The 23,813-nt window shown below is 46.6% G+C and overlaps 1 protein-coding gene and 1 long non-coding RNA gene across 5 annotated transcripts in view; both read right to left on the bottom strand.

Moving 5' to 3' along the window:
- Positions 1 to 23,813, bottom strand: part of RNF216 (ring finger protein 216) — an 84,825-nt gene that overhangs the window by 19,730 nt on the left and 41,282 nt on the right. The window lies entirely within an intron of this gene.
- LOC140658786 (uncharacterized) lies at positions 7,639 to 13,897 on the bottom strand. Its single transcript, XR_012044868.1, has 3 exons — positions 12,712 to 13,897; positions 10,666 to 10,816; positions 7,639 to 10,419 (listed from the first exon to the last, which is right to left on the bottom strand). It is a non-coding gene; the product is annotated as an uncharacterized lncRNA (long non-coding RNA).

The raw sequence follows: 23,813 nt of genomic DNA, 5'->3' as shown, positions 1-23,813 counted from the left end.
GCGAGTTGCACACTCCAGCAGTCTCTGCCGATCGCACGCACGGGGACATTTGCTGCTGCGCTCCCTGCTAGGAGTGAGAGGGACGTAAAACATACTGCGTATCCCCTCGATGCTCGCTGGGACGGAGCCCCAGTGATTGATTCTCTGCTTCTTCCTGCTTTTAGACACACAATAGCGCAGGCTAACCTCAAACAGGCCAAGTTTTACCCAAAAGCAGATGTGAATGCAATAGTCTTAGAATAGCACCTCAGGGCCAGTCCATACTGCGCTGGTTTAATTAAAGGGCTGCAATTCCCAACCAGACGAGTTAATGGGAAAACAAAGAACCACACAGTCTTCTTCCCCACAAAGCCTCCACTGTCCATAAAGCTGCACTGACCTTAACTAAAAATGGATGCAGAAGTAGCTAAATGAATGCAACCTTTAAGCAGGGATAAGCTCTCATGAGCAAACTCCTTCAGGGCTGTTTCTGGGATTTCCTATAGATTAAGCTGGGATAAAGAGGCTATAATCCAGCCCAAGACAATCCATTTTGGTGAGAGACCCCTCTTTAGAGATGTACAAACACCCAGCGCAGGGATGTGGGACCTCAGCTCCGCAGGTACCCGACCGCCCAGTACAGAGAGCGCTCCTTCCAGCACGAACCGCTGCGACAGCTCTCCAGTTCCGGAGCCACCGGCATCGCTGCATTCAACAGGCAAGATGGGCAGCAAGTACCAACTCCAAACACCCAAAATCCACGCAGCGTGGAGAAACGAAGGCCGTGCCTCAGATGGGCGAGGGGGCAAGGAGCAAGGGGCTGGGAGGACACGGGTGCTGGGTGGGTTTGCTGCTCCCCCCGCGGAGCTGTGCCGGGTCCCCCAGCAAGGCTGTTCCCCGGGCAGCGCTGCCGCTCAGCGGCCGCCGGCCACACCGCAGCGCCGGGCCCCGGGGAGGAAGGGAGGAGACGAGCAGCTAAGAGAAACCCGGGAAAAAAACCCCAAACCCTGAAGTCTCCTCTCCTTAGCACACCTATAATTTATTCTGGGAGGGGAGAGGTTGCGGGGAGAAATAAAGCAAAGGCACAAGCCTTGGACTGAGCCGTAAGAACGTGCCAGGGCGTAAACATCAACGGAGATCTGCGAGTGATGGGAGAGTTAAAGCTGGATAAGGAAAATATGCATTTATATCTGATGCCCACCAGGAGGGCTGGTTAAAGCTTTTGTGGCCATGTATTAAACCCCGTTACCAAAAACGATGACTGCAACCAACGCCTCCTGTATTGCACGTTCTTGCTAAATCCAGCATATTGTACTCCCTCCCCATCTTTAAGACACTGGAGATAGGCAATGCCCTTTTGCTTCCAGAAACGCACTGGCAGGCCAGTTCCCACAGAGGTTTGGGTCATCTGTGTTAGAATCAGAGAACCAGAAACACGTGGTAACTCCCACCCCACGCTTGCTTAAGTCAGTAGGACTCTCGTATCTGTAATTCAGAAGTTCCCGAAACACATATACGAAACCAAAGCAAGCTCTTCCCCTCCCCAGAGCCTGACTTTAAAAGGCTAGATCAACTGCTGGTTTGGGTGCAGTGGTTAGAGACCTATAGAGCAAAAACATCTGCAGCTTCACACAAGAAGTGCTGCTCAGCATCAATATCACCCTACAGCTGGTCAGGAGTGGAAACTGCTATCACGAGAAATTGCTCACTGATCGCATGCTCACTTACCGTACTGTAATTGGAGCAAGAGAAACAGCTCTTTCAATGAAAAGGATCATGCTTTAATTTGAACTTGTACAAAACTTTAAAGAATTTTATTATTTGGGATGGTTTGAAAGAAGTAGTTTTGTTTCAAAGCTACTTCCTCTCAAGCTCCAGAGATGTGAGGAATATATCAAAAGTTGCAGGCAGCAGGTCAGCTGCGTAAAGGAGCACTGGAGTATTTGCATCACACATTAATCTCACCAGGATCCCTTCTCCTAAACTGGGAAACAAGTGTTTCTCATAAGGATAAGCCCCCCCCCCAAATAACACTTCTCAGAAGCTAGTCCCCTGCCCTGAGCAGACTGGTGTTGCACACAGCATCTCTCCAGCTCAGCCCACCGGCAAGTCTGGATACGGCCAGCGTGGACTGGCTTTGTGACCCACCCAGAGGTGGTCACCCACCAACCTGAGTCAGCCTGCAGTGCAGGTAAAGGAAACCATCGCTTGGTCACTTTATAAAGGCAGGTTAAATATAGTCTGTCACCTCAAACCGAAGATGTCTACATCCGTATACCTGAGGTCATACTGCTCCTTCCCAGGGCAGAAAGTTAAGAGAAATTCAGTACATGCTACTGGAAACACATCTGTAGTAGTTAACCACAGTGTTTAGATCTGTTGGACTGATTGCTATATGCCTTCCCAGCCAAGATAAATAATTAAATACTAGCAGACGAGTTCAAAGCACTCAGCAGCTGACCCTCTTGCCTCTCCCCCCAGTGCAGATTGCCTTACCCCATTCAGCAGAGGAGATCTAAGAGGTTATCCATTTAATCCTACGCACAACCTCACACAAAAAGGGACGCTGCTTCCAAGAGCTGGAACTCTTAACTGATGAAATCTAGCAGGGCTAAACAACAGCGGCAGCAACTGTGGAACTGGTGGAAACAATAGAGACCTTAGGAGAGGAACAGATTTAGATTTCAAGACAAGCAATCTGATTTTTAAAGGATAACTCTGGAAGGTTACTCAAGGGGTTGCACCCAACAACATCAAGAAGGTTAAGGTGTAACAAAAGCAAGGTATCTTATTTGCAGAGGTACCCGCTAACGATGCATTGTAAGACTGAGAGGAGGAACAATTACTGAAGTTAATTTTGAAACTTCCCTCTTACACGACCACATGATAAACAAATGCCCCCCCGTCACCCCACCCCAGACACAAATCCCTACCCAGGGCTTTCGGTGGCAGAAACTGGAGAAAGCCTCCTCCAGACCTGTCCTGTTTTCCTCGTGGTTCTCTCTCCCCATCGTCTCCCAGATTTTATTGTATGAAAGGATCACACGAGGAACTCGGTTACAGATGTCCTCTCCTCCATCAACAGTTGCGTGGAGACCCAGGTTTATGTAACACACCTACGACCACTTTTAATGAGTCTCTGCAATATGGCAATTTTGATAGTAATTTCGCAGCATTAACACACTTCATTTCCAATTTAGAGCCTTTTTAACCGTACTCTCTACCTAGAGCAGAAGTTAACACTCCAGGTCTGAGCGGAGAAGCTATGCTGGTAAATCACTTTAGTCTAGGTACAAATACACCCTCAGAAACTGGGCAAGTACAGCTTGCTTTGCCAGGGAAATTAAACCCAAACGAGGGCAAACTCCAAAAGTAAGGCGCTCCTAGCTCTATACTGTCCACAGTAAAACACAAATAAATAAAAAATGTTGGGGAACTAGTAAGGATAAAGAAAAATGAAAGCAAAGTGATACTTGACCTCCTAAAAATCTCAGAAGTTCAGACGATTTGTTTTAACGCCTACGTGGTACAGAGTTACCTCTTACCTGCTGCTCCTGACAAGAGCTCTGTGCAGACAGTAAGAGGACAGCTTTGCAGCCCCTGCACCGAGCCACACAGCGCACAAGCTGCAGCAGCCAGACTTGTAACTATAGTATTTATAGCTATAGTATTTACGGCAGATAAACTGGAAACGGCCCTCTGAACTGCTAACCTCCATCTTCCAAATTCGCCAATGTGACAGTGAGTCATCTGCAGCTCATTTGCTACGCTAAAATAAGCTAGTGGTAAAACCAAAGCCGATGGCCCGTACCGGCAGCCTGCTGAAACATCCTGGTGAGAAAGAGCTCTGCGTGAGATTTTAAAAAGCCAAAACCACCGAGAAGTGCAGCGCGATGGAAGAGTTTACACCTGAAGTTCCAGTGCAGACACACACTGGATTTCACTGCATTTCCTCCGGCATCACAAAAGCTATTCAGACGCCTGTTCAAAATAATAATAAAATAAAAAGATAGCAAGCAAGTGAGTATGCACCAAAATAAAGCAGAGTAAGCTACTGAAAACTAATCAGGGAAATAGATGTGCTGGCAACTCACTGATTCCTCTTTCAGAGCCCGCAGATGACATTTCCATTCCTTCCCGTAGCTAAAGCACCCGTGAGCTCAGCCTAACACCAGCTGGGCCTGGGTTTCTGTTTGATGGAGAGGTGGCAAACAAGCCTCAAAACTGAAATTTGGGGGTGGTTTTTCAAGCCCTGCTAAGGCTGTTAGGCCCCACAGCTTCGGTAGATGCACCATGCCTGCCTGGGGCTGCAGGGAGCAGAGGGACACTGGGAAGGAAATGCAGCGAGAGAAGTGATGTCCAAAACCATCGGGCAGAGGCTGCAGCCATCAAGAGCGTCTCTTACCTAAAGCATACCTTGCAATTGGGGAAAACACCAGCTTCAGCCCTTGTACGCTGTCATGTCCCCGTAGGTCACTGCACCAGCACCGTGTGAATGAATAGGGGTATTTTGCAGGCAGGACCATACCAGCCTTGAGGTTTTGAAATAACAGAGGAATGCCCAGCGCACACCCCGCAAACCCCCGCCCCCGGCAAGGAGCATGGCAGAGGGGATACAGCGATCCGAGGGTAGGGTGCAAAGTGCCTGCTTACCCCCAGACCTGTCTAATCTTGACCAAAGCCGATCAGCCGCCTTAACTCCTGAGGGAGGACGGGCAGGTTAATAACAGTGGTGCTGCAATATCCTGCCAAACAAGGGTAACTCAGGGCACAGTTGTCTTCTAATTAGACAAGTTGTTTAATCTGTAATTTAATTTTCATTTAAGTCATATAAACCCTTTCAATTAACTTTTTTTTTTTTAAATATTCACAGAAAATCTGGGACTTGGAAACACTTTGGAATAAGAGGAAGACCACCTTGGATCTGCGGACATAGAAGCTAAACTGAGTTAGCAATTCCAAGGGGAGCCTCTCCACCTGCACCAGCTCTGAAACAAAAGCTGATAATCCAGCAAGACAGGCTCACTTCTGCACAATAACATGAGGCCCGGCAAGAGGCAGGGAAAACGAGACCAAAAACGTCTTGGACCCTGAAACATTTGTGAGGTCCCAGCGCCGTGCAGAAGACAGCCCATCGCAAGAGAAGTGAGACAAGAAGAGCACGCTGCAACCCTTGGCATTGTGAAATCCCAAGGCAAGCAGTTCCCTTTCTGTTACGCTTACAAACACTGATCAGAAAGATCGGTTCCCCTCTTCTCCCCCTGCTTTAGTAGAGCACACAAGTTCAATTAAGCACACTGTTCAACTATTTGCATGGCATGACTTGTCTACAAACCAGAGATGTTGCAAGGCCGTTTTCTGCAAAAGCAAAAAAAAAAAAAAAAAAGGGCACAAGGCACCTCATCTCCAGGGATCTGTTTGAGACCCAGCACTCCTTCCCAAGTAGCAACAGTCATTTCTGCCATGACCCAACCACAACAGCAAAACAAACTGGAATATTTCATGTTGTATCACTGACATCGGTTCAGTTTTGAGGGGAGAATCCTGGCTGGTTCAGGAGAAGAAAAGCCATCCTACCACCCCGGGCCACCGAGGAATGCTGCTCCTGCTGCAAGACCACTGGTCACCTTTACTGCACACAGACCATCTCCCTCCTCCTACACCCAAACAGTAAGAAAAAATTAAAAAGAACTGTACATAGGGAGTGCTTTGGTATGGTTGAATGTAGGTAAGGATCAAGACTGGTGCTTTGGGGGTTACCTTATCAAAAGGGTGGATTATTAAGTTATGCTGTACATGCAGTTCCTCCGAAAGGATTAAGTACGATACCCTCAGAGGGGTACGAACCACAGACAAAAATGCAGAGTGTGGGATACCGAAAGATTAAATCAACAATTTTGGCAGCACAAGTGAAGTATTTAGAAACAGGCCTGGTTTCGGCCATTTCCCCAGCCCCAGAGCAGCTTACAGATCCTGTTCTCATTTTCCCGGGACCTCTATTGTAAAGACAAGGAGAGGAAGGAAAAAAAAAAAGTTTGATCACAAACACACCATCATTAAAACAGAGTTGAAGAATATGCGGATGCTACTGAAAACTATTTCCAAACTGCTTCCCCAACACGTGGGGAAGCGCTTAGCTTCTGCTGACACCAGTTAGTAACCCCGGGGAAGAGGCATTCCATGTCAGCAAACCCCGCTGCCCTTCCTACAGTCAACCACCAAGGAACAGAGATCTTCAAAACACCTTTCTCCGAAAGAGAAGCCCCAACCGTACACGCGCTACTGGAAGCGGTGATCTAGCAAGGGGTGGCTGGAATTAAACACGAGATGTGTAACGTACTGAGGTGGTTGTGCGAGCCCACGTCCACCACTCTCACTTCAAATGTCTGACTCATTTCTTCAAGTCGGGAAATAACAACCAGTTGGACCATGGTCTTTCAGCTGCCTGCCAGAGGAAAGAGCGGGGGAGCCCATAAATGAACCATTTCGTTCCGGTCAGCGACTACTGGAAGCAAAGGAGGCTCATGGAAAGTCCGGGAACATCACAACAGACTCTCTTAACCAGTTATTCTTCCCCCCCCCCCCCCCCTCCTAATTTCAGAGCTCAAGTGCTGAATAAGAACCAAAACTAAAGCGGCAGCCAACAGGTTTTGCAGGGAAGAAACACAAACTGTACCACTTAAAAATCGAGCAATTTAACCGATTGCCAAACAATCCATTTGCATTAACATCGCGAAACAGGATATGAAGCACTTTGTAGCAAGAAACAGGAGATTCACTTTATTAGAAAAATACTTTTAAGGTTCAAATTCATCGAACCATTTGCAGCCACGCATGATTTGTAAAAGACATTACTGGCTGACAATGCTGGCTTTTGGCTTACCAACACCATCCGCAATTACCACCTAGAGGGACATTACCTCTTCTCAGCTAATGAGTGAAGCCAGTGCCAAGTGTCAGGCACAAAGACCACATTAAATGCTGTAGAAAATGCCTCTTTAGGGTCCAGGGAGAAAACTATTCCGAGACATCCCTGTAAGAGACCACGACATTTGGCTTGGCATGAAGGACTAAAGGTGATTGTCAAAAAGAAGTGGGTATTGTCTTCCTGTGGTTACCTAGATTTAATCAGAGTTATCTAGACTCAATCAGACTATCTGAAAACCATCCTGGGTTTGGGCCAGATCAACTTCTCCCCACGAAATTAAGGAGAGTCACAATTCCTAATTGCTGTCTTAAGCAACAGGACTGAAAACCTAAGGCACCCCTCAAGCAAACAAAACCAGCACCTCCGGGTAGATGTTGTAACTTGGTTTATTTTAGCCTAGAATTTACTATGTCGCAAATCACATCCCCACCCATGGGGAGCTGGTAAGACCAGCCCCCTTCCCCTGTCCGACTTCTTGCTTCCACTTCTGACCCAGGATTTTATTGCAAAGAGAAACCAGCATTATTGGCCATAAAAGGAAAAGACCCATCTGTCACATTTCTGCAGAGGGGAGTCAACAAGGAGGAACTTCAGCAACTTCCTTAAAACTCCGGAAACACCAGAGGCCACCACCGTTCCCCCCATAAGGATTAAAGGGTTTTTCTCCTGCTTCCGTCAGGGATACACATGGGCAACGACACCAGACCGTGGAGGAGCACAGATGTCTCATTTTAAGGGAAGACAAAAGAGGAGGGAAACAAAAAAAAGACATCAGCAAACAGGCAGAGTTGGGCAGCGTTCGGGGAGCTCTGCCCTGGGCTCCCGTGCGTGGTCCGGGAAGCCTCTGCGAGGGCTCCTCATATGCACCATCCACCGTTTTACCAGGTGACCCAACATACTCCTTTCCACACAACCCAAGTTATGCATCTGCTGGAAAACAATGTTTAACAAGCTGAGAATTTTGTTTAAATCAGGAATGCATTTGCCCTTTCAGTTAGTGCATGTTTATGTTTGCTTAACAAACCCCTAAGTTTCTTCCATCATATATTATTCTGAATTCCTGAGCTTAAATGCAGACACGCTCAATCCAAAAATAAGAGCAGTCAAAAGCGATTTTATTCAGGAACACCAACTTTGCTTTTATGCCTTTTTTTTATTTTAAAATGCGAAAGTATTCTCTTACCTTTACACCATTAAACACAGCCATAGTTAAACCCACTTACAGAAAGATGAAGGCCAAACGGCCCTTTAAGTCACCAAATCGGTGACTTAAAATCTCTCACCAATTGCCATCAGTGCTGTACACCTTGCATTTCAGATGCATCAACAACAAAAGCTGACAGGACAATTTCATTTTTTGTGTGGCACTAGTTTCACTTTCAGAATCACATAAAACAATGCAGCAGTGTTGGGTGGAAACCACAAAACTGATTACGACTCCAGAATTAAAAACGAACCCGAGCTTCAGTTTGTCAAGTCTTATTAAGGGAGATGATGTCTACACAACGGCATCTGGGGAGGAAAGTCAGTGTAATGCTCATAGGGCACGTTAAGATCCCAAGACATCATCTAGTGTAGTTTTTTGGGAGGAGGTTGCTATTACTGAGAAAACTACCTAGTTGGAGCTTTATCTTGAAAAGGCATTTTGGAGAAAGTGAAAGCATCATTGTTTCATACTCACTATGTCTCCGAGTTTCTTCCCCACTGTGCTTCCCGCACGCACGAGACTTGTGGTGCATCCCTCCTCCCCAGCATCAGCCTCTCAAACCAGAAGACTTTCAGCAAGAAGGGAGCCAGACAACGCTAAAAGATCTGCAACCTTCCCCTTTATACCAAAGGAAATATTGCTCTGTCCCATGCCAGACCTTAGGACAAGCTGCTTCACTCGGTGTAACTCCCAAACATCACCAATTGCTCTCCAGCAAAAGTCCTCCCTGCACAGCACCCAAAAGCACTTCCAGTGTTTAATTTTGTTTAGCCTTGTTCAGGTGCATAAGCTTAACTTTTGGTAACACACGCACACACACGCTACAACCGAGCACCTTTGTGAAACGGTTTGGTGTGGTGTGTTAGATGCTGCCTGGCAGCCAGAGTGAGCAGCTATTGAGACCCTCAACCCTCACCCCGCTTTTTTAAAAAATATATATATATAAACACTACTACCTGACTTTCCAAAGAGGATATACTATAACAGAAAACCCACAAAAACGACACTTTTTGGTTTTGGCCACCAATCTGGAACCTCTCCCTTGGAAGAGCAGCTTTTCAGAACAAGCCCGAAAAACACCTTGTCTTATGGAACAGCCTCGTTACAGGACAGGCAAACAGAAGAAAGTTAGTCTCCCCGAGACACAATAAACCACCAAAATTAAATATAGATCAGATAGACATCAGACAGCTTCAGGCTGCAAGGTTTCTTTGGGTGCATTGTTCAAAACACATTCTTCTCAAATCAGATCTTCACCACCCACTAAGTGTTTGGCCAGTTGTGGGTCCCACTGCTAAACCTGGTGCTGATGTCCCCTTGTAAGCAAGCCAGTGGGCTACGTTAGCTGCCCCAACAACTTTCAAAGCCAATTTATTTTATGAAGCAAGAGCCTCAGCACACATACTCAGAGGAAAAAAAGAAAAAAAAAAAGCAGGTACAATACCTCATTTTACTGTTTTCAGATGCAAAGCCTCACAGGACTTTTTTGACATGAGGCTGCTAAAAATAAGTCATCCTTAAAAAGTCCTGTTATTTTTATACAGTCACAAGGATCACTGGATTGCTTCTAATTATCCTATCCTTCCTTGGAATTTCTATTTGTGCTTAACAAGACACAACAGGCTGCCTCACCAGTGCAACCATCACACATCTTGAATTACCGGCAACTGGCTAAGTTTAGTTTCTCCTTGCGAACAATTTTGGGAGAACAACAGTTTAAGAAAGCCTGTTTTAATGTGGTCTTTGGAGTCTATGTGAAAAAGGGACAAGCTTACAGCTAGGTGCCAGATCAAAGTAGAAACAGATCTTACACTGGCCATGCTTGAAAACAAAACCAGTCTCTAGCAGGGATTCACAGCGGGGTTAGAAATGTTCCACCTAAACAGGATCAACAAGGAGATTCCTAAAAAGCCCCTAGAGCAGGACTAGGTCTACTGGACTTCACTGTCTTGCCTTCACTTGGACTTCACTGTCCTCCTTACCGCTTCTGGCTTCCAGGGGACATTTACTTTCCCCCAGACAGTGTAACACGGAGGAATCTGCTCTAGGCACAACAGAAATATAAATAGTTAGCCATCTGCACTGCGCCTGATGTACCAGACTGGCAGCTGTATCTTCACTGGTAAGCATGCTATCAAGTGCGCAGTCCCTACTCTCCCCCAGTATCTCCCATGGTACGAGTCAGCAGTCAGCTATCACTGGAACTCATTACTGCATGTCCAAATATTTGCACAGAAAACTTGCTGGACGCTTACTCATAGGATGTCTGGCTCTTGCATGATCTTCTTAATGCTCCCTCAACACCCTAAGGGGAAGAACATTTCCAGAATTAACACCTACAGCCCCACGTTTTTCTAGCAAGCCACACCTACTTGAAGCTAGAATTCCCACCATATTTCAACTGCTATTATTTTACACTACTTTTTTTTTTTCTCCTTTGAAAAACATTGCTTTTATCTGAAGAGTCATCCATTGCAATTTGTATTGTCACAGCAAAACAACTCCCTCCCCTGCCCCAAACCCCATCCCCGAGGCTCATTGTGTTCGTTACCAGACAGGCACACAGCACGCTGCATACAGATGAAGGGTGCCTCTCAAAGTGGTCTCAGGCCTCCTCTCCCTGCAGCTGTACCGACACAGCTCCTGCTACGGGGTATAGTCACAACAGTAGAAGGGAGGGAGTCTTACTAAGTCAAATTTCTCTATTGAGACAAAGAAATAAGCTTTATTAGTACAAGGCATTTTTGTAGCATGTACATCTATACTGGTTAAAACAAAGAGACCAGGTTCATAACCAGTCTGAGCAAAACAAGAAGAAAAAAATAATATTTAGAGCAGGTGTAAGAGAGTTTTGCTAAGGCAGCTTGGACATGCTGGTAAATAAAAAGGGGAAGATCGCTCCACAAAGGAGCGTACTCAAGAACAGGGCTCTGGAGCCCTCTTACGGCAGCTTGCTCTCAGCTTCCTTGGAGCAAAATCCCACATATGCCTCATAGTATCTCTGTGCAGACAAGGATGCAATGCCATTGAGAGAGGGTGGGAAAGAACATCGTCTGGCTGGGACTGAGCTTTGATAACACAAATGTTAAAACCCCACGCTTACAGCTACTTGACTGCTCCTGATGAGTGTGCAAAGACTGGACAACTCCCATGTTTAAAGGGGGTGACAGAGGACACCAAGACCAACCTCCTCCAAAGCTAAAGTGTTGCTTTAGCTGTAGAAATGCATGAGGGGTGCTAAGGAAATTACTAAATCTACTGCTCCAGTACCAACGACCGCTCCACAGGGACGTCAGGCTGTCCAGTGCCATGCAGGAAGGCCAGACTGGTTTCATACCAATCCCTTCTTGACTTCTCCAGGCCAGTAAGGTCCAACAGAGCCACAGAGCTCCGTTATAGACAGGTCAAAAAAATCTCTGCCCAGCACTCAGGGAGCACAGGGTGAGGAGGCGGCTTGCCGGGAAGAACATGGCTGCTGGGCACCGAAGGGGTTACAAAGATTCAGCAGCAGGGAAATATTTATGGAGGAAAGATGCTGAGCTGTGCATGTTTCCCAGGCTGGAGATGGTTTTAATTTACCTCTTGCAAAGGCTGTGATTATTTGCTGCTGCTTTTTGTTGAAAGCAACTATTTCAGGCTCACTTGCTCCCTCTGGTGTCACAGCTCTGCAGCTGATTCAGAATAAAACCACTCCCCAAACCCACACAAACTACAAGGAATCCTGGTCGTCCCCCCCGGGAAAGAGGGGGCGATATTTATAAGCATTAGCAATTACCACAGTCGTGCCAGGCACAAAGCATTCTTTGACTACCGACATTACAAGTATCTCCTGGAGTTTAGAGCTACAGTCAGAGTCTCCTCCTTTTCCAGCTCTCCCCTTTGGAGTCTGGTTTCTGCCGGACTTTACCACACTCCTCACTAGGTCTTCCTCCACAGCAGCTCCTGAGTGCATGGTTCTGGTCAGTGTTGGCATGCTGCTATTAAAATCTTAGTTTAGATCTTTTTATGAGCACAGGTATTTTAAAGCTAGGAGAGTACCCTCATCATTAGCTAGACTGGAGTTTGGCCCCTGATCACCCTGGGACTAGCTCTACTCTGGGGGAGGAAGCCATGCCCCGTTAGCCCTCTCCCATCACTCCCCAAACTCCAGAAACCTGCACAGCCCCACTTACAAAAAAGAACCAGTCTTCTCCATGATTAAAACTATCACCTCCCACCCAGTACTGCCTGCCCAGGCATTTATTAGATGCCACCTTGCTGTATAGCTCTTTTGCCTCTTTCTTCCAGCCTCAGGCTGCTCCTCCTTTGCTTTGCCTCAGTGTTTCTTCTCCTTTACTTTGCCTTAGTGTTTCTTCTCCTTCACTCTCATCACCGAGTTGCTGTATGATACTGCTATAGCACTGGGGGAAGCTGAGACACTGGTTCTTGTCCCCCCTTCTTCCTTTGTGAGCTGCAGCTGCTCCTCTCCCCATCCCCACCTGGGGGATGCTACCCACGGAGGCTGCCCAGCCCCTGCATCCCCCCCTGCACGCTCACGGGCACGGCAGCGGCATCGGCTGCCCCACGCCTCTTCCCCAAGCCAGCAGCAGCAGCTTACCCAGCCTGGCAGAATCCCTTCTCAGCCCTCATGAACAAGGTTTCCAAGCTCTCCTCGTAATGCATCTACCCCACTTCGCATTCTCGGATTAATACGTACCTTGAAGGGAACCATAAATATTTGCCTGGATTTTCTGTTAATCTTGCTATGACATAGCTATTAGGATTACTGGAGTGCGGGTTGATAAGCAATGGGGTGGAGTGCTGGAGTGTTTCAGGAGATGACAGTAACATCTCGCTGTATTTTACTGATGTGGATGCTTTGGTGACCTGTGCTAATCCACTTGGAAAATTACTATGAAAGAATAAAGAGTCTTAAAATATGAAGCAGGAGGTGGAGTGCTGCAAAGAGGAGTTTATTTCCAGACCAGCCTTTTCTAAGCATATGCATAAACATCTGTATCCAAAAGTGGAGAGTCACAGACAGTAACATGCAGGGAAGAACCCAGAGCAGGACCTTCCCGCATGCCCACATCCACATGCATCGGTTCCGTAGCAGGAGAAATCGAGGAACCCTAGTTTATAGCATAAGATTTCTCTCAGTATATACGTACAGAAACAACTCCCTTCAGCCTGGAACAATGGCCGTTTAACAAACCACCATGCCAAAATGACGGCTGTTTTGCAGAGTTCAGGCCAAAAGCGGAGTTTTAGATGCACTGATTACCTACAGCCCTTTTCATACAGATCTCTTACTTCTGAATATGAAGATGGTGTTAGTTTTCTCCACCAGCAAAATTAGCGTGACCTAGTGTGGTACCTTACGCTGTAAGTCCCTCTAGACCTGATCCTATGGACAGGGCAGGCATGCTGCTCCTGCATGCTGCTCTCTGTGGGCCAGGGGCTTTCTGCACCATCAGTGGTACTTCGTCTAATGGCTCTCTAAATTTTTCTTCTTTGAGTCTGTCCTGTCTGGCCTTTGAATCACACATGTTCCAAGGTTGTCTCTCCCCTGGTAGCGCTAATTAACACAGCACACAATCCCCGGGAGCGCGTTACCTATTGAATCCAGGCTACCGCTTCTTGCGGTTCTTCAGCTCCTTGGCTGTCAGCCAGCCACGTCTGTTCACACCTAGTCTGGCTTAGCCTGGACAATCCAGCTGAATCACAGCTTGAAATGGTGGGGCTACAGATTGTAATGATATTAAAGCAATAATCTGCAACCCAGAATGAAGCCAAAAGTAGTGACCATTAAAGTAGGGAGTCCTATAAAAGCATCTATTACCTATATCAAAAATTCCATTTACAATTAAGCCTAAAATCTCCCTTCCTCCTTCTCAATCAAGATATCCAACTTGATCCAAAAGCTCCAGGCTGACTCAAAGCACAGGTTTTCAACCAGCTTTGCCTTTTAGACCTTTAATACTATCTTATCTGTTACATTTAAGATGTTACATACATTTCTGAAGGTGTACATTTACAGACTTACCAAGTGATCTCATAACATTTCTCTTTAAAGAGTTAGCTTTAACATCTTACCGTAAGGCAGGATTTCTAGACTGCAGAGAATACTTTAAACTTTTCCTAAGGGTCTTCTAGCTTCCTGTCATTCTTGACTAAGAATCAGAACAAAACACTTGGTGTCACTAACACCATAATATAAAGAAAATATGATCTTTCTCTGACTCTACATGCCCCAGCATGCAAGTCCAAGGACCACAGCAGCTTTCCTGGTAATTGCATGGCTCCCTTTCACTTCTCCACGGTGATGTGAGGTACTTCAGAGGAACTATCCTGTCCAAATTTTTAGGACAGCATCTATCACCAAGCGCACAGAAAGCAGCGAGAAGGCCCACTGATACTCCAAAAGAGAGAGGCACTCTGAGCAGAAAGCAATCTGGAGTAACACATGCAAACAGATCATGGGAATTTTGCATCTTCCTGACAAGGAGTTGTAACAAGTCCATGTGGGAGACAAGTCAGAGGACCTCGGTCTGTTTTGGTACAGCTGTGCAGTTGCACAACTCATTACATACAAGAACAGTCCACCCAATGCATTGAGTAAATACCTTTCCATTTTACATAGCCAAATCAGCCAAGCCAGCCTTTCCCCCACACCCTCCAACTCCCCAGCGCCTTTGGGCTCCTCAGGGTCGGGGCTGTTTATCCAGTCTCGCAGGCAATGAAAAAAATTAGAGAAAAGGCATACAGGAATGGCAGGGGAGTGTGTATGTGCGGGCAAACGCACAACACGCACATTAATATCAACACTCGCTTCTGCAGATACTTTCTGGACACTGGAGATGACAGACACCCATTTCTACCAAACAAGCTGAAGAATAATCCTCAATTTCAAAATAACAATAATTGATCGGTGTCTTAGCCATGGCAACTTGCTACATGTAAACGGATGCAGGCGAAGGGTAACACGTCTCTTATTTAGCAGCTACTTCATTCTCATTTAACTTTCAGAGCTCACAGGAGGGAACAGAAAAGCTAACAGCTACAGCTAATGCACAGCAGCTTTTGCCTGATCGGGTCATCTCATTCCTCACCCTGGCTCTGCTCGCAGCTGGATTTTAAGGCTGCCCCTCGCAGCGACAGATTTGAGCCAAGCGCAATTTGAGAAAGCACGTACACTTTTACGCATACGGCCATGCACAGCTATTGCTTGCCAGTCATTTTCCTCTGGTACGAGTCGCCCACATTGGTACCGAGGTAACTGATTTTATACTACACCTTTTAACTTATCTACTTATGGAGGTAAAACAAGAGGAAGGCAATTGCAAGTGTCACAGCAATACGTAAGAGTTCAAATTACGACCAGGGGCTTGTACCTGGTCCTTAGCGGATCACCTGCATTGCTCCATATCATCGCTTTTCCTCATTTGCACACTTTGAGTTCACCACAGTGCTTGGATCAGGAAAAGGAAAGCAAATATACAGTAGGCACTGCCTTTCAAAAGAGCAATGCTTTTTTTTTTAGATCACAGGTCAGCTTTGACTAGGTAAAGGGTGCTTTGCTTTTAGAGGACCAGCTCAAAACAGCTGTGTTAAATCTCCTATGCAGAACATGGTTTAGTCTGGCAGATGGAGATGCTAAGTAAAACTCATTAATCTGTTATCACTTTCACCCACCCACAAAAATCCCAGTGGTCTGAAGTCACAGTTTTCTGACACAAATCTAGAAATCTATAGCTTGTACAACAGCTGCAACCAGAATAAAGTTCCAGAAGGAAAAAAAATGCTTTATTTAATTACATGGGTAGGTCAGAATTATTCAAGACAGGGATCTCTTACAGTAAAACAAAGCCTCTGAAAGTATGTGCGTGCTTGTTTGTGGTACAAAACTGGAAAAGTGTCCTAACGACTGCTGCAAAGTGCCTGCTGTTTGCTCTGCACATCTGAAACACACCACAAAGCATTACAGTCACAGGATAAAAACATACTCCAAAAAGAAGCTTTTCTTAAAAAATACCCCAGGTTTCATCTGCAGACAGAACAGCTCCAGAAACAACTCTTGTTCATGTAACCACATCTAACTATCCTCTACCCCAAACACGGGAACGGCAAGGACCAAGGCTGAAAACAACTATAAAGGCGAGCAGCTGGTTGGTGTTGTGCCTATCTCCATATCTAGAAAGGTTCAATGCGTTCATTCTGGGAGGCCAAGAGAACCTAAATATAGTAGCAGGCTACCAGCAAACACACAAACTGGCACAGCTTCCAGCTACCTGAAAGATCCATCCCTCTCTTCGCAGGCCACTCTGATAGCTGTAAGCCTTTCCCTTGTTTGGGGAGAACGTGCCATACGGAGGCGCGTTCGGGTTTTACTTACATGGATAATTGCATACACAAACTTTAGGATGGAGGTAATGCAATAACACCACTGACACTCCTCTCTCACCCCACTCGGGGGGATCATCTGGCTCTTTCAGATTGTTTTTTTATTAAACCTGACATCCGCTTGTAAATAGGAGGTAGCATCCTCGCTTCACATGCCAGGAGCCAAGGCCTCTTACAGCAACTGCCTCTTAGCTGAGCACAGACACCGTCCAAGAGCATCTGTTTTGTTTTAACCTCTGCCCTTGAAGGAGGACCCAGAAAGGAAAAAAAAAAACCCAAACCCCTTCTAGCTGCAGACTGGCTTTGTTGGTTGTATGAGGCTGGATATCGTCGTGAGGCTTTTCAATACAGAAAAGGCCTTGGGGAGAGATGCTCACCTCTCAGCTTCTGAATGGCATCTCTGCCACTAACAGCCCGCAGATTCTGTGTTTAAGCAGCAACCCTGAAGACAGACCCCAATTTTGACTGGGCTTTGAGATTTAGCTTAAAGGCATGCATGCTCCCAACACAAAAAATGAGGTCAAAGAAGCTTCTTTTGAAAAAATAAATAGAGCAATAAAGCATTCTTTCAGATTAGCTTCACAGAGGATAAATCACTGAACAAATACGACCATCTTATCTTGTTGGCAAATGGTACGTTACAGCGTCCAGCTTTACAGGGAAATATGTTGGTTGGTCTGGAGAGCAAACTGACTTTTCATTGTCTAGAAAAATGCTGCTCTACTTTTTACAAGATTTGTTTGTTTTTAGAAAAACCATATGATCTCCAAGCAGTGCCAAGCCTGCTTTGCCTCCTGCTTCTCGACGCTTTCCTGGATGCCTCCAGACTTCCTAGCAACCTCGTGGCAGAAACATGATCCATCTTCTTTTACCAGAAGGACAACTTGCTTAAAACAAGATCCCAGCTGCCCTCCTGCTATTCTCTAAATGGGTGGCACGCAGTAGCCATGGGACCCCACAAATGCAGGGGGGAAGGCGGTGAAGCAGGCAGGGCTTTCCCAGCACACGAAGGTAAAGCTTTCCCCAAACCCTCCGTTTTCAGCCTCTATTTGTCTCTTCTGAAGTCAAACACTAACACTACGAGCACCCGGCGAGGAAAGCAGCCACCAAATAGCTAATGGGTGGTTACAGAAACACTGCTGGCTGCAGGATCCAGCAGCAGCTATGCCTGTTCAGTATTTTGGCACTGATTTATGACAAGCATACATGCGTTTCCATTAGCCGCAGCTTTCTCTGTTGACCCCTGGGCTCAGAGAGGCAGACTCGACATTAAACTCCCATCAGCTTTCAGTACCACTGACCTCATCCCCAAAACTCGCAGCGATGTTTTACATCAGCCGGGGCCGATGCATTCCATTAATGCTCCCCCGGCTCAGGGAAACATCTGCTCTGTTTACACTGGTAGCAGCATGGAGACCACTTAAGCATCACCTCTGCTCCCCGAGCCCACGGCAGGAGAAGCAGCCACACACGGGCCAGGCCCTGGACCTCCTGGCCCCCAGCACGACGACCCGGCCATTAGTTATGTGGCAGGACAGAGGTTGCTTAAACCATCAAGGTGCAGGAGAGGTGTTATGTAGTAGCAAAGAAGGTGGTTTCCTTCAGGCCAGAAGTACAAGCTTGAGAGAGGTATTTGTGCCAACTCCAGCTGAACAGGCTGATTAGAGATAAGGAAGAATTAAAGAATGCCAGAAAGGAACTAAATTTTTTTAACCCCAATGGTTTTACGGATTCATATGTTCAGGCAGATTCAGTGGATATGGCTGATTAACGCAGGTTTGAGCTCACATGCGGAGAGCACCTCTCACTGTGCCACCTCTCCCAATGCGTATCACCAGGGTGCTGGGTGCCAAACCCACCCTTGCACCCCTCCAGCTCCGCTGCCGCGGCACGGGTACCTGCAGGGCGGCTCTTCCTGCAGCAACGGGAGGGGACAGGATGGATACCTTCCTGAGAGCAAAGCCCAGCTCATCCCAAACAATCCCACCAGGCACCACCTTATACACCACGGCTTACCAGCAGCCACCAGCTTCTTACTGGGAAAGCCTGACAGCTCTGAAACACCTCTTCATGTAGGGGCTGTGATTCATCGTTATCATATGCCGGCTGGTTATGGCAAGTCTCCACCAGATCAAGGGGATGCTACTACATATTTTCCCAAGGATTTTTGACAGCTAAGACCTCCAAAAGGAGTCAAACCTGTGGCAAAACCCTAAAACACTCGTTGCTCCCATTGTTCCAATGTTAGATGTGTATTAAATTAACACCCGATGTCTTCTATTGCTGCTGGAAGTTTTATTTTCTATTAACCATCTAGTCAAGGCTATAGTTGCTAACAAGCCCATGAGGACACATAAAAACATATCAGTAGCCTTGGAATATTTGACAGCATCTCTCACAAATAGAGATAGAGAGTGCCACATACGGGGACATTCAGCAAGGGTCGTAAGTTTTTATTATAATGAAGTCAGGAACATGATCAGCTATTTTCATCACTGATCATTTTGCTGGTACATGAATTTGCTGCATTTTACAGAGCTTTGCAGAGCTTGGACTATAAGCCTGCCCAACAGTTAACACGAGAGGATCACAAAAAGACCTTGATTCTCACAGAGGTCTTATGCACTAGAACCACTATTCAAACGCCCTGTAAACAAGCAAGAAATCCACCCCCAAAACACCTTTTTTTTTTTAAACTGCATGCTAATGAAGGCTGGTTTGATTTGGGCTGTGGCAGGCAATTTAGTTCACCCAACCCCACTGATGCTGAACGTGATGGCAGGTATTGCGGTGGGAAGAGAATAAAAACTGTATTTGCTCTCAATCTTCTGTAATACATTAGGGATGAGTGACACGATGTGCACAAACACTCCCTGTTTTTCACCTCGTTCCCAGTGTCCGAAGTGTCAGCAGCTCACAGCTTTGCCAATTCCACCACAAACACTGACTTAAGAAAGCATTTTTATCTAATCCTCTTTCAACCAAAGAGATGAAAAATCAGCAGAAGAGGAAGAAGCTGGTACTGAATGACACAATTCAAATTGTCCCTTTCCAGTTCCTTAATTCACATGTTAGGGGACAACCACAGCTGGGAATCTCAATCTCTGGAGCAATTAAAGAAAATTAAATTCAGGGAATGAAGCCTTATGCACTCAAGCTTCATTAACCCTGTCGCCTTTTAATTAAATACGTGCACATGAAATTTTGGACTGAGAAAGCATTTGCCTTACCGACAATGCTCGGGTTTAATGGCAAATCAGTACTTGCCTTTTAAAAAAATAATACTGAGGTTGTAAACTCTAGACCTCTCCCACTCCACAATGGCTTTATTAAATACGTGGTAGAAATTACTGCTATCATCAGCTCCCACTTAACAGGAATGTCTGCTCTCCCTCAAATGCCCTAAGCTGCGCTAGCACAGCTCTGCTTCGGTCTCGCTTCGAGATAACAGACAGCCCTACCAACACCACGGATAAAATATGAGCCAGGATTTAAGAGCCCTACACTTATTATGATCAGTTAGAGAAATAAAGTTGGCTAGCTACAGCAGGATAGATTTTTCAGCCCATGGAGAAGAGATTAGAGTAGCCAGCCTCTCTAAAATACTGTTCATCCTTACAAAAGGCTCAGGCAGGCGCCAAAGGCGGTGCGCAACTAGGACAGTTTATAGGATAATCTTTGAAAGGGGATATTGTCAAGTCTGCCCAGCCTAAATATCCAGCTCGCTTTGTGCAAGTTACCATCTGACTTGCGAGGGAGTCGTGCTGCTCATATGCCGGCCTCCCGGCTTTGTCGAGAATATAAATGAAGCACGCTACTAGTTTATCTGGATGCACGACCGCCTAGCAGGGACTGAGCACAAATTGCTTTGATGCTTCCCCATATTCATCCCAAAGCAGTGTCACCCAGCTGATGCACGTGCAGGCGGTCACGCATACTGGGACCAGCAACAGAGAGGGAAGAAACACACAGTCCCTTCCCCTGTCTCCAAGAGACTTCTATGGAATCTGCCACCTTGAGCCAGCCATTTCACCCAGAGACATGCTCTTGCCCCCTCATCACTAGCAAGCAAATGTATACCTCTGGGAGAGATTAGTCTTCAGTTTGTCTTTTTTCTTTTAAAGCATCTTTTTGGGAGATGGACTTCAAGTCTTTTGCCAGCACACTCTGATCAAATTTGTGCTTGTGTTTTATTGCTGACCTATGCATTTTAGCTGTTTTAACTATTTCAAAGAAGACAGCATCTGTTTAAAGAGATTACTTTCTCTAACTGTCACTTACCATGAGTTGATACAGTTTCCAGTAAACGACACCTCCCTTTTCACACTTGCCCCTCTCTCAAGGAGCAAGCTAATGCGACAACACAACTGTTCATGCAAGGCCTCCAAGGGATGCCAGATTCCCAAGCGGATGCTCTGCCCAATTGAGTGAAGAGGCACAGCTCCATTAACCAGAAACAGGCCATTCCTTATGCTTACAGCAGCCCAGTATTCACAGGTTAATTGCTGCATCCTCAAAATAACGTTCTTGTTCTGATTTCATAGCAGCCATATTCTCTTACACGAAGCATACAGAGCTGTTTGCCGCCACAGGATGCCCTTGGTACTACCAAGGACAATCTGAACACATCGAGTGTGACAAGCTCTCACTGAATGCAAAAATAAACGCAGTCACTTATGCTTCCTTAGCCTTTGACACGAACAAGGGAAGGGGCTTCCTACTACAGTGCCAGCAATGAAGAGCACATGAATTTTGTGATGCTTGAAGTGCTACCAGGCAGAACACAACATATCACTCCATTCCTCTGCTCCTGGAAATTACAGGTCCATTAACCTTTTTGTGTGTGCGAGATGGTCTTCCCACTTGCACGTGGCAAATAGGCAAGGAGGACACGCATGGTGAACGTGCACAGGTATGCCACCGGGTGAAGGAGACCGTTTCCAATGCAAACCTGCTCGTACAAAGAGTTCTGCTCCCCAGTTCTGATGGTATCATTTTATTATGACAACATTTCCTGACCCAGTTTCTATCTTGCTCCTCATTCCTCTGCTACAAGTAGTAATTAGGAATGTCAGTGTTCTGGCTGGATTGCTACAGTCCCATTAATAATGCAAGAGTAGTAACAGAGAGAGAGCAGAAGAAAAGAGGCTTCAAGGTTAAAAGCAATAAGAGAATGCATTTTGGGGGGCACTGGAAGGGGAGGGAGAAGGACAAGAAGAAATGCTGGCCTACTGAGATTATAAACCATATACTTCAAAACATATTATTCCTTTCAGGTGGAAGTGGTGAGTCAGTCATGGTTAATTAGAAGATAACATGCAAGAATGACACACAGAGGTGATTTTTACTAAATTAGAAGAGAATTTATTTCACCTTCCCTTTCCCATCTCTAAAGTTGCTGCCTCACCACTTCATGTTCCCATTTCTCCATTAGTCATGTTTCAGAGGTCAATGGTAACCTGGCATCCAACCCATGACACACACTGAAGTTTCCTCTCTCCAGAAGAACTTCTGCAGAGACCAGCCCGTACCTGCCCATCGACAGCCAAATCTTTAAGGCCAGTAATCAAGCTGCTCCTGGTGCACTTTAACCTGAGGCTCTGCTGAAGCTGTTTACGACGTGTACTCTGAACCTAAAATAGTGCTGGTTTTGAGTAGGTAACCCAGCATCTCCCTGTGCTTCCAAGGTCAGGGAGTCTTCTCCAACACAGACAGCAGCTCCCTCAACAGCAATAGCTTCACCACCATCTACGGCACACAAGCGTCCTGATAGCATTGAATAAAGCTGCTGGAGCTGTATGCTTGACCGCGTCACTTTGAAACTCCCCTCGCCTTTTCCTGCTAAGTCCAGCACAGAATCATAGAATAGAATCATTTAGGTTGGAAAAGACCTTTAAGATCATTGAGTCCAACCGTAAACCTACCACTGCCAAGTCCACCACTAAACCACGTCCCTAAGCACCACACCTACACCTCTTTTAAATACCTCCAGGGATGGCGACTCAACCACTTCCCTGGGCAGCCTGTTCCAATGCTTGAGAACCCTTTCAGTGAAGTAACATTTCCTAATATCCAGTCTAAACCTCCCCTGGCACAACTTGAGGCCATTTCCTCTCGTCCTATCGCTTGTTACCTGGGAGAAGAGACCAACCCCCACCTCACTACACCCTCCTGTCAGGTCGTTGTAGAGAGCAATAATGTCTCCCCTCAGCCTCCTTTTCTCCAGGCTAAACAACCCCAGGTCCCTCAGCCGCTCCCCATCACCCTTGTGCTCCAGACCCTTCTCTGGACACGCTCCAGCCCCTCCATGTCTCTCTTGTGGGGAGGGGCCCAACACTGAACACAGCATTCGAGGTGCGGCCTCACCAGTGCCCAGTACAGGGGCACGATCACTGCCCTACTCCTGCTGGCCACACTATTTTTGGTACAAGCCAGGATGCCATTGGCTTTCTTGGCCACCTGGGCACGCTGCTGGCTCATATTCAGCCGGCTGTCGACCAGCACCCCCAGGTCCTTTTCTGCCAGGCAGCTTTCCAGCCACTCTTCCCCAAGCCTGCAGCGTTGCATGGGGTTGTGTGACCCAAGTGCAGGACCCGGCACTGAGCCTTGTTGAACCCCATACAATTGACCTCGGCCCATCGATGCAGCCTGTCCAGGTCCCTCTGCAGAGCCTTCCTGCCCTCCAGCAGATCAACACTCCCGCACAACTTGGCATCATCTGCAAACTTACTGAGGGTGCACTCGATCCCCTCATCCAGATCATTGATAAAGATATGAAACAGAATTGGCCTCAATACTGAGCCCTGGGGAACACCACTTGTGACCGGCCACCAACTGGATTTAACTCCATTCACCACCACTCTTCGGGCCCGGCCATCCAGCCAGTTCTTTACCCATCGAAGCATACACCCATCCAGGCCATGAGCAGCCAGTTTCTCCAGGAGAATGCTGTGGGAAACAGTGTCAAAGGCTTTACTGAAGTCTAGGTAGACAACATCCACAGCCTTCCCCTCATCCACTAGGCGGGTCACCTTGTCGTAGAAGGAGATCAGGTTGGTCAAGCAGGACCTGCCTTTCATAAACCCATGCTGATGGGGCCTGATCACCTGGTTGTCCTGTACGTGCTGTGTGATGGCACTCAAGATGATCTGCTCCATAAAAGAAAAAAGGAGCCTACAGGTTTGGTGTTGATTCCTCAGCTGTTCCTATTGCTGAATGAAAACTCACATTGACAGTAGAAGGGCTAAACTGTCTTCTGCACACCAGGAAGGCGGCTTGTTTGGGGCTGACTGGTCCAACACCAAAAAGCAGGCATCT

Source organism: Ciconia boyciana, chromosome 13 (genome assembly GCF_034638445.1).
Source record: "Ciconia boyciana chromosome 13, ASM3463844v1, whole genome shotgun sequence".
Taxonomy (NCBI): Eukaryota; Metazoa; Chordata; class Aves; order Ciconiiformes; family Ciconiidae; genus Ciconia; species Ciconia boyciana.
Note: the sequence above shows the minus strand (reverse complement) of the source record. Positions and strands in the feature narration are given on the sequence as shown.